This window comes from Hypanus sabinus, chromosome 6, assembly GCF_030144855.1.
Source record: "Hypanus sabinus isolate sHypSab1 chromosome 6, sHypSab1.hap1, whole genome shotgun sequence".
Lineage (NCBI taxonomy): Eukaryota > Metazoa > Chordata > Chondrichthyes > Myliobatiformes > Dasyatidae > Hypanus > Hypanus sabinus.
Genome location: NC_082711.1, coordinates 35,718,177 through 35,730,062, shown reverse-complemented (window position 1 = coordinate 35,730,062; position 11,886 = coordinate 35,718,177). Strand labels below are relative to the sequence as shown.

Below are 11,886 nucleotides of genomic sequence, written 5' to 3'. Positions count from 1 at the left end.
GGTAAAGGACTGGAGAAGAAGGAATCTGTTAAGAAAGGATGTGGATTGTGGGAGAAAGGGAAGGAGAAAGGGTATCGGGGTAGGCGATAGGTAGCTGAGGAGAAGAGGTAAGAGGCCAGAGTGGGAATTGAAGAGCAGGGGGGGGGCTATAAATTACTATAATTTGGAGAAACTGATGTTCATTGCATCATGTTGAAGGCTACCTAGACTGAATATGAGGTGTTGCTCCTCCACTCTGAGAGTGGCCTCATTGTGGCAGAAGAGGAGGCCATGGACCAACATGTCAGAAGGGGAATGGGGATCGGAATTAAAATGGTTGGCCACCAGGAATTTCTGTATTCGGTGGATGAGCAAAATTGCCCAGCAAAGTGAACCCCCAATTTACAACAGGTCTCACCAGTACAGAGGAGGCCATGTCAGGACCACTGGATATAATAGACAACGCCAGCAGGTTCACTATTGAAGTGTTGGCTCACCTGAAAGCATTGTTTTGGGCCCTGAATGGAGGCAATGGTGGGCCGAACTACCTGTTCCAGTGCTATACTGTTCAGTCCCTTGTGGTTGATGAGATTTAATTTAAACTTAGAGATTACGGAACAGGCCATTCTGGCCCGCTGAACCGTGCCACCCAGTGAACCACAAATTTAACCCTAGCTTAATCCCTAGCTTAATCGCAGGATAATTTAAAATGATCAAATGCCCTACTATCCAGTACGTCTTTGGAATGTGGGAGGAAACCGGAGCACCTGGAGGAAAACTCATGTTGTTGCGGGAAGGATGTACAAACCTCTTAGAGAGGATGCTGGTGTTGAACTCTGAACCCTGACTCCATGAGTCTTAACAGACTGCACTAACAGCTACGTCACTGTGGAGCACTAATGCAGAGTCCTGGCCCAAAGAGTTGAGTAACCCTTTGTCTCCACAATACTGCCCAATCCCCTGATTTTCTCCAGGAGTTTGATTTCTTTTAGCTCCAGATGACCACATCTGCAGACTCTTGTATCTCTATAAAAGTGTAGGTAAAGCACTCATTTGGTCATTTTATTTTCCTTAATCAATAGACAATAGACAATAGGTGCAGAAGTAGACCATTCGGCCCCTCGAGTCTGCACCGCCATTCTGAGATCATGGCTGATTATTCACTATCAATACCCAGTCCCTGCCTTGTCCCCATATCCCTTGATTCCCCTATCCATCAGATATCTATCTAGCTCCTTCTTGAAAGCATCCAGAGAATTGGCCTCCACCGTCTTCCGAGGCAATGCATTCCACACCTCCACAACTCTCTGGGAGAAGAAGCTCTTCCTCAACTCTGTTTTAAATAACTGACCTCTTATTCTCAATCCATGCCCTCTGGTACTGGACTCTCCCAACATCTGGAACATATTTCCTGCCTCAATCCTATCAAATCCTCTAATTATCTTAAACGTTTCAATCAGATCCCCTCTCAATCTCCTCAATTCCAGTGTGTACAAGCCCAATCTCTCTGCGTAAGACAGCCCTGCCAAACCACGAATCAACTTAGTGAATCTACGCTGCACTTCCTCAATTGCCAGAATGTACCAAAACTGTACACAATATTCCAGGTGTGGTCTCACCAGGGCCCTGTACAAATGCAAAAGGACATCCTTGCTCTTGTACTCAATTCCCCTTGTAATAAAGGCCAACATTCCATTTGCCCTCTTCACTGCCTGTTGCACTTGCTCATTCACCTTCATTGACTGATGAACTAGGACTCCTAGATCTCTTTGCATTTCTCCCTTACCTAACTCTACACCGTTCAGACAATACTCTGCCCTCTTGTTCCTGCTTCCAAAGTGGATAACTTCACATTTATTCACATTGAATGACATCTGCCAAGTATCTGCCCACTCACCCAGCCTATCCAAGTCTCCCTGTATTCTCCTAACGTCCTCTTCGCATGTCACACTGCCACCCAGTTTAGTATCGTCAGCAAACTTGCTGATATAGTTTTCAATGCCCTCATCTAAATCGTTGACATAAATCGTAAAGAGCTGTGGTCCCAATACAGAGCCCTGTGGTACCCCACTAGTCACCTCCAGCCAGTCCGAGAAACACCCATTCACTGCTACCCTTTGCTTTCTATCTGCCAACCAGTTTTCTATCCATGTTGAAACCCTGTCCCCAATGCCATGAGCTCTGATTTTACTCACCAATCTCCTATCGAGGTATTTAAAATTTTGAGAGGGATAGATAGAGTTGACGTGAACAGGCTGTTTCCATTGAGAGTAGGGGAGATTCAAACGAGAGGACATGATTTGAGAGTTAGGGGGCAGAAGTTTAAGGGAAACATGAGGGGGTATTTCTTTACTCAAAGAGTGATAGCTGTGTGGAATGAGCTTCCTGTAGAAGTAGTAGAGGCCAGTTCAGTTGTGTCATTTAAGGTAAAATTGGATAGGTATATGGACAGGAAAGGAGTGGAGGGTTATGGGCTGAGTGCGGGTAGGTGGGACTAGGTGAGATTAAGGGTTCGGTACGGACTAGGAGGGCCAAGATGGCCTGTTTCTGTGCTGTGATTGTTATATGGTTATATGGTTATATGTGGCACCTTATCGAATGCCTTCTGAAAATCTAGGTACACAACATCCACTGGCTTACCCTCGTCTAACATCCTTGTTACACCCTCAAAAAGCTCCAACAGATTAGTCAAGCATGATTTGCCCTTGGTAAATCCATGCTGGCTCGGCCTAATCCTATTACTGCCATCAAGATGTGCCACTATTTCGTCTTTACTAATGGACTGAAGAATCTTCCCCACGACTGACGTTAGGCTAACAAGGCGATAGTTCTCCGTTTTCTCCTTCCCTCCCTTCTTGAAAAGTGGGATAACATTAGCCACTCTCCAATCTTCAGGAACTGATCCTGAATCTAAGGAACATTGGAAAATTATTACCAATGCATCCGCAATTTCCGAGCCACCTCTTTTAGAACCCTCGGATGCAGACCATCTGGACCCGGGGATTTATTAGCCTTCAGTCCTACCAGTCTACTCATCAAAGTTTCTTTCCTAATGTCAATCTGTCTCAATTCCTCTGATATCTTATGACCCTGGCCCATCCATACATCTGAGAGATTGCTTGTGTCCTCCCTGGTGAAGACAGATCTAAAGTACGCATTAAATTCTGTTGCCATTTCCCTGCTTCCCATAACAATTTCTCCCAATTCATTCTTCAAGGGGCCAACGTTGTTCTTAACTATCTTCTTTCTCTTCACATGGCTAAAAAAGCTTTTGCTATCCCCTTTTATATTCCTGGCTAGACTGAGCTCATACCTGATTTTTTCTCTCCGTATTGCTTTTTTAGTTAAGATCTGCTGTTCCTTAAAACTTTCCCAATCATCTGTATTCCCACTCATCTTAGCCCTGTCATACTTCTTTTTCTTTAATGCTATACAATCTCTGACTTCCTTTGTCACCCACTGTGGCCCCTTCCCCCTCTTTGAATCCTTCCTTCTCATTGGAATGAATGTACATGAATCCTGGGACATTCAGGCGTTTGAGGCAGAGTTAAGTATAGAAAATATTGAAAACAGGCTCCTCAGACATTCATGCAGAGCTTTGAATTTACTGTAATTTATACTCTGACAGAACACCACTTAACCTTTTGCACAGGTTGGCTCAGTTCAGTTCTTACAACCATCACTTCCCACCACCCAACCTCTCCCATTCTTTCTGGTTCAGCTTGTCCCAAATTTGTCTCAAATCACACAGCTTCATGCTGCTATATCTAGCCACTTTAAGACACTAATTTGTTGATTGTGTGGAGAAAAGCTGTGTAATTCCATGAGACATAGGAGCAGAATTCGGACATTTGGCCCATCAAGTCTGCTCCATCCTTCAATCATGATCCTTTTCTCCCCTCCTCTGTCCCACTCCACAGCCTTCTCGCCATAACCTTTGATACCATGTTCAATCAAGAACTGATCAACCTCTGCCTTAAATACACCCAGCAACCTGGCCTCCGCAGCAGCCTGGGGTAATAAATTCCACAAATTCACCACCCTCTGGCTAAAGTAATTTCTCTGCTTGTCTATTTTAAATGGACGCCCCTCTATCTTGAGGCTGTGTCCTCTTGTCCTAGATTCCTCCATCGTGAGAAACATTCTTTCTACACCTACTCTGTCTTGGTCTTTCAACATTTGAAAGGTTTCAATTGGATCTCCCTTCATCCTTCTAAATGCCAACAGGTACAGACCCAGAACTATCATATGTTCCTGGTGTGATAACCCTTTCATTCCCAGAATCATCCTTGTGAACCTCCTCTGAACCTTTTCCAATGCCAGCACATCCTTTCTTAGATGAGGAGACCAAAACAGTTCACAATACTCAAGGTGAGGCCTCACCTTGGCGCCTTATAAAGTCTCATCTTCACATCCCTGCTCTTGTATTCTAGACCTCTTGAAATGAATGCTAACATTGCATTTGCCTTCCTCACCACCAACTCTACCTGCAAGTGAGCTTCTAGGGTGTTCTGCACAAGAATTCCCAAGTCCCTTTACATCTCAGATTTTTGGATTTTCTACCCGTTTAGAAAATAGTCTGCATATTTATTTCTACTACCAAATTGCATGACCATGCATTTTTCTAACATTGTATTTCATTTGCCACTCTCTTGCCCATTCTCTTAATGTGTCTCAGACCTTCTGCAGCCTTCCTGTTTCCTTCAACACTCCCTGCCCCTCCACTGATCTTCATATCATCTGTAAACTTGGTAACAAAGCCGTCTATTCCATCATCTAAATCACTGATATACTGGATAAAAAGAAGTGGTCCCAACACCTATTCCAAAGCCCACTGGCAGTTTTACCACCCCTGCAGATATCCAGGTAGAAGCCAGTCTGCCTGGTCAATCATTAGCAGTGCCCTGGTATACAGCTGCACTGTCTGACTCAGATATCCAAGTCGGCTGTGAAAGATTCAAACCTTCTGATTAGAAAAGTCACCTGGGATCCACCTCAGCTGCTGTTTCAATCAAATAATTATTGCTTTAGGCAAAATAACCGTGGCAGGTTCAACACCAATGATAATGACATTAGTCACTGAGTGTTAACCTTTAAAAATGATTTGAATTAACTGGTCGTTTATTGCACCAGAAACTTAAACTTGCTGCTAAAATAAACATGTTTAAAGAGCTTTCGTGAATTCTACCTAAATGTCCTGAAGAGATGACAATAGTTCCTTAAAGTCAGAGACATCGAGATGCTGGTTCAAAATGATAGCAGATTTATTGAAACTCATCAGTATTATTAACAATAATCTGGGGATACAAAGAAGTTCATAAATTGCACGAAGAAACAGCCACTAGGGATGATTGTGTCACAGCTGCAACATCTGCATTCAATTTTTACTGTGAGGGCTGTCTTTTTGGAGTTTGCATGCTATCCCTGAAATTCTGCCTGTTATCCTTGTGACCATGTGGCTTTTCCAGATGTGTTCCAGTTTCTTCCCACATACCTTATACTTTATTCGGCTAGTTTGGATACAGTAAAAGATCCCTTAAGTATGTTATATTTTGTAACTCTAAAACATAAAGTGTCTAATTGAAAGGAAAACAAGGGTGTCAGGAATGGGAGTCTAACTTTGTTTTTACTATAAGCAAGGCACACATGTATGATGCGGTAGTGTCATAAAGTATGCATTTCACATACTTTTACACGTAACCCAGAATGAATTATTTAAACAAATAAAGAATGCTTACTAAAACAATATATTTACAATATTACTGAAATATTAAAGACAAACAGTGTAGGTGAGTGACTGAGAATAGGTTGCAGGATGATAAGTGACTTCCTTCTGTGTATTAAATAATTCTGATAGTTCACAAACTTGACACAGTACCATTTTGACTCTATACTCACTACAGTGACTCTGTTGTAAAGTTCTATGACACTAAAAGTTCTATCCCCCTCTGTCTAACATCTCCCAGAAAACTTTCAGATACTCTGAGCGAAGTTGTGAGGAACAGATATTTGGACAGCAACTGAGACAAAGGTTCAGGCAGGAATATGAAGTTGAGGCAATGATTAGATAAACCATGACCTCATTGAATGGTGGGATTGCCCTGAGGGATAGGAAATCCTCTTTGTTTCTGGTTATCTTATATTCTTAGGCAAGACATTTATCAATGTAAATTTGCTTCTTTGTTCTCTCAGCAATATTGTGCAGTGAAGTATAAGCAAGCAAGAAGCCATTGCTTGTAATGTTATTTATGATTTGTTGTAGCAAAAACGATTTCAGATTAAATTTGAGGTCATAAAGTCAACTGAGTTGTTCATTTGCATTATCACTTGATATCGTTTTTGCTTAAAAATTGTAAAATGTGCATGAAGCATAATTTTCATTTCAGACGTATACCTCTGTAATTTGCCTCAGGTTTCCTTTGTTCTTACATCGTAAATTCTTTGTAAGAAGACTGACTGAAAAATGGAATGCCTGAATCAGAAAACCATTGCATGCTGATAGGGAGTCAATTAAATGTACTTTTTAATTCAATTGAAAGGTAAATGATAGAGCACCTGGGTAATGATGAAGAAATAAGATGCTGCATGTGCTAGAATCTGGAGCAAAAAAAAACAAACTGTTTGTTTTCTTTGCTTCCCTTTGACAAAAGGGGACAATTTCATTCAACTTCTGTTGCCTCATCATTGAAATGTTCCCACAACCTACGGACTCACTTTCGAGAATTCTTCCTCTCATTTTCTCAATATCTTTGCTTGTTTACTTATTACTATTATTTCTTTCTTTTTGTATCTGAACACTGGTAGAATGCTCAAGTTAGTGTGGCGTTTCATAGATTCTCTAACGGTTAATATTCTATTATGGACTTACTGAGTATGCCCACAAGGAAGTTAACCTCAGGGTTGCATACAGTGACATATATGTACTTTGACAATAAATTTACTTTAACTTTGAACTCAATGTGTCAAGCGGTATCTGTGAAGGCAAGTGGTAAGTGTTGCTATTTGAGGTCTGGCCTGTATCAGGATCTGGTTGAAGAGAAAACACAGCTAATGTAGAGAAGTGCAAGGGAGTGGTGGTTCAAGAGCTGGTAGGTAAGGGGTGGAACCAGGTGATAGGTAACTTACAACCTAATAGTATAAACATTAAATTTTTCAGTGTCATGTCCCTTTGTGTTTCTTTCCCAGTCCCTCCAGTCCTCCTGCATTATCACCCATATTGTTCACTTTGTCTACCCCTCTCCCTTCTCCTCCTGGCTCCATTTGCCCAGCATTCCCCCCTTACGTTCTATTTTCTATGATCTGTTCTCATCTGGTTCTACTTTTGACCTATCTGCCTCCCCATCTTTTCCACATCCTGCTCAAATATCCTACGCAACTTTCCCCACACGTGCAAACCATCCTTGGTGCAGGATCTCAACCTGAAATATCGGCACATTTTGTTTGCCTGCACAAATGCTACTTGAACCATTAAGTTCTTCAAGCTGTTTGCCCCTTGGTAGTGATGTCTAGAACAGTGTTGTACAAGCACGGGCCCAGTTTAGAATTGTCGTTGGAATTATCCCCAAGGTGAGTATTATTGGAGAAGGGTGAATTATATCACTTGCTTGTCTAGTTGTCTCTCCCCATCGATCTCCCTCCTGGCACTTAACCCTGCAAATGTAAGTGTGTCAGTACCTCCCATTGAACTCTGTCTTTTTATGTGTTTCCTCCTAGCTGTCAGTCTGTGGTTTTGTATCGCCATGTGCTCCTGTCCCCACTCCTGCTCCACTCCGGCCCCTGTATCATTGAGTACTCCATCTCTCATCTGTTTCTCATTATTACCTGTATTGCTGCCACCTGTATCTCATTGTGTTCCACCTATCATCTGCCTCTCTGCTTACTGCTCAATGTATTTTAGTCTTGTGTTTTCAGCTATTTGTGGCCAGATTGTGCCAGTGAATTTTCCTGAGCTGGTCCAGCATTTGTATCTGTACTTTGTCTGTCTGAATATTGACTCTGCCTCTTTCCTGATTCTGGTTTTTTGGATTTCTGTGGATGTTTTGATCTCTGCCTGAACTTTGACACTGACTTTGTTGCCCCCACTGGATTTGCTACTCAGTAAATACCACAGTGCACACAGTACTTGGTCTGCCATTGGGTCTCTGCTTCAGTGCCCTGATGAAGCATTACACCTGCCCCTACATGTCCTCCCTCTCCACTACTCAGAGCTCCAAGCTGTCTTTTCAGGTGATGTGACACTTCACCTGTGAGTTTGTTGAGTTCCTGGTGCGGCCTGTATGATATCCCTTGATATCCTAGGTGTTCTTGTACATCAGTCAATAAAAGCAAGCATGCAGGTACAGCAGGCCGTGAAGAAAGCTAATGGCATGCTGGCCTTTATAACAAGAGGAATTGAGTATAGGAGTAAAGAGGTCCTTCTGCAGCTGTACAGGGCCCTGGTGAGACCCCACCTGGAGTATTGTGTGCAGTTTTGGTCTCCAAATTTGAGGAAGGACATTCTTGCTATTGAGGGAATGCAGCTTAGGTTCACAAGGTTAATTCCTGGAATGGCGGGACTGTCATATGTTGAAAGATTGGAGCGACTGGGCCGTATACACTGGAATTTAGAAGGATGAGAGGGGATCTGATTGAAACATATAAGATTATTAAGGGATTGGACACACTGGAGGCAGGAAGCATGTTCCCACTGATGGGTGAGTCCAGAACTAGAGGCCACAGTTTAAGAATAAGGAGTAGGCCATTTAGAGCAGAGATGCGGAAAATCTTTTTCACCCAGAGAGTGGTGGATATGTGGAATGCTCTGCCCCAGAAGGCAGTGGAGGCCAAGTCTCTGGATGCATTCAAGAGAGAGTTAGATAGAGTTCTTATAGATAGCGGGGTCAAGGGATATGGGGAGAGGGCAGGAACGGGGTACTGATTGTGTATGATCAGCCATGATCACAGTGAATGGTGGTGCTGGCTAGAAGGGCCGAATGGCCTACTCCTGCACCTACTGTCTATTGTCTATATCAGCGAGACAGGACACAGATTGGAGTACCACTTTGTCAAACACTTTGCTCTGTTTGCTGCAAAAGGCAGAATCTCTTGTCAACCTATTTCAGTTTGAATTCCCATTTCCATTCTGACATGCCTGTTCATGGCCTCAACTCCCGCCATGATGAACCCCAACTCAGGTTGGAGGCACAGATCCTCATATTCCATCTCGATAGCCTCCAACCTGATGCCATGAACATTGATTTCCCAGTAATTTCTCCCCCATCACTCTTTTACTCTTTCCCCATTCTAGTTTCACTCTAGCCCCTTCTCCTCTCCTCACCTGCCCATCACCTCCACTTGATTTCCTCCCCTCCCCTTTCTTCCATGGTCCATTGTCCTCTCATATCTAATCAACTTCTTCAGCCTGTTACCTCTTCTATTGATCACCTCTTGGCTTCTTACTTCATACTCCCACATTGGTCCCACCTCCCAGATGCCAACTTGCACTCTTTCCTCTCCCCCACCTTCATATTCTGGCTTCTGCTGCATTCCTTCCTCTCTAGTCCTGATGAAGGGTCTCTGCCTGAAACATTATTTATTCCCCACCATAGACGCTGCCTGACTTACTGAGTTCCTCTGGCATTTTGTCTGTGTTGCTCATTGCGAATCAAACATTGCCACAAAGAAATAGTTGCTACACAAAAGGTTAAGCTTTGTAAGTTCCGTGCAGGCTTCCCAGCATTTGGCTCCAAAATATTATCTGCAGTGCACTGAGAACAGATTTCATGGAACAACTCCTCTTTAAGAACTATATCTGACGCAGAGGAGAATATCATTAACACAAAAAATGCTGGAAATTCAAATCAACATACACAAAATGCTGGAGGAACTCAGCAGATCAGGCAGCATCCATGGAAACTAACAAGTAGTCCATGTTTCAGCCTGAGACCCTCCTTCAAGATTGGAAAGACACCAGAATAAAAAGGAGGAAAGAGGAAGGAGGATAGCTAGAATGTGAAAAATGAAGACAGGAGAGTAGGGAAGGTGGCTAGAGATAAAGGAATCTGAAAGGAGAGGAAAGTGGACCAAAGGGGAAAGGGAGAGAGAAGGGGCTCCAGGAAGAGGTGATAAGCAGGTGAGAAAAGGTAAGAGGCCAGTTGGGGGCAACCCTGCGGGTGGAGGAGCAGCCCTGATATTCTGTTTGCGTAGCTTCCACTGTGATGGCATAAATATCAATTTCTCTTTCTGGTAAAACAATATTCCCTCCTTGTCTCCTCTTTTTCTATTCCCCACTCTTACCTCTTCTGATCTGCAACAGCTCACACTTGTCTGCATTAAAATCCATCTGCCATCTTTCAGTGGATTTTTCCAGCTGGCCCAGATCCCACTGTATGCTTTGGTAATTTTCTCACTGTACACTACTTCCCCAATCTTGGTGTCATCAACAAATTTGCTGACACAGTTTATTACATTTCCCTTCGTTTCTTTAAACTAACTGTGGTGAACTACGTATACCTGTCTGGACACGCCCCCTGCTGACTGCTCCTGTGGCTCCTCCCACAGACCCTGTGTAAAGGCGATTGAGGCCTGAGCCCGGCCTCTCAGTCTCCAGGATGTAGTATGGTGGTCACTCACTGCTTGTTCCTTCTTCCAGTCAATAAAAGTCAATATCTCGCCTTTACGTCTCATAGCGAGTTATTGATGGTGCATCACTAACTGAGGCCCTGGTTTCTGTAATCTCTTTAGAATAGCTGAAGCCTTGGTTCTTGTGCTTTCCTTAAACTAACTGGGGTCCCAGTAGCCCCTTTCCTCTTCCATTGATTGGGACATCAGCTTTCAAAGGTTCATTTATTATCAAAGTATACAACTCTGAAATTCTTCTCAGATAGCCACGGAACTGAGAAAGAAAAGACCAACAGTACAAACATCAACCCCCAAGTCCCTCCTCCCTGCACAAAAAGATGAATAAAAACAGAGCAGGCACATCACCTCCCAAAACCCCCACCCCTGCACACACAAAAAACGAGAAAGATTGGATGAAAAGCTCAGAATTTTAAAAGTATAAGGCCGAAAACAAGTCTATAGTCTAAGTTCATATCCAAAATGTTGAAAACCTGGGTAACACTCTCCGGGAACACCGGCAGGCCTTTCCTTCTCCGGCAGCAAGTGATTCCAACAGCGATCCAAAGGTAGACTTGCCTCCCTGGCAGTGAGCAATCCCACCAGTGATCAAAAGGCAGTCTCCCTCTCTGGCAGCAGGGTGATTCCCCAGTGATAAAAAGGCAGTCTCCCTCTCTGGCAGCAGGGTGATACCCCAATGATAAAAAGGCAGGCAGCCAGCACTCAGCTTCCACATTCATCTCAATGTTTCAATCTCTCGTCACTTTAATTGGTGAAATGGAGTTGAACATGGACTTGCGTCCCCCTCTGTCTTCTCACCCTGAGGTTCACGCACGCTTCCTCTGTCTCGTGGAGTCCTCTCGGAGACTGGAGAGTACGGAAACACCAAAGCAATCTCCACACAGCAAATCACAGGATCCAACATTTCCAGAATCACATATAAGATGGAAAACAAAACATAAAAGACATCAAAGAAATTAAACATATGGTTTCATGATCTATCCAGGAGATGTCGACTGAAAGAGCTCCAGTTTAAACTGATTGGGACACCTTTAAACTGATCAGGGTATCTATACCCATACTTTACTCCCATCAGTCTGTTGACTCTCCCAGGCCTTCATCCTTTAAATTCCTCAGATTCTGATCCTTGAATATCACCCACTCCCTCCAGAGGAGGTGACCTTCTCATCCAAGCCCGATGTGGTCACCCAAACCCTAATCCCCCAAAATGACCTCTACCTGAAAGTAACCTGATTACCCAGGGGTCTCATCCCTGCTCATGAACACACCCTAAGGTATTGATGTACAAAC

General features: G+C 43.4%; 1 long non-coding RNA gene across 1 annotated transcript in view; it reads right to left on the bottom strand.

Moving 5' to 3' along the window:
- Window positions 1-5,276: 5,276 nt before the first annotated feature.
- The window catches only part of LOC132395398 (uncharacterized), a 43,686-nt gene continuing 37,076 nt past the window's right edge, over window positions 5,277-11,886 (bottom strand). Inside the window, exon 3 of the long non-coding RNA XR_009512599.1 lies at window positions 5,277-11,470. This is a non-coding gene — a long non-coding RNA (uncharacterized LOC132395398). The remainder of the gene's footprint in view (window positions 11,471-11,886) is intronic.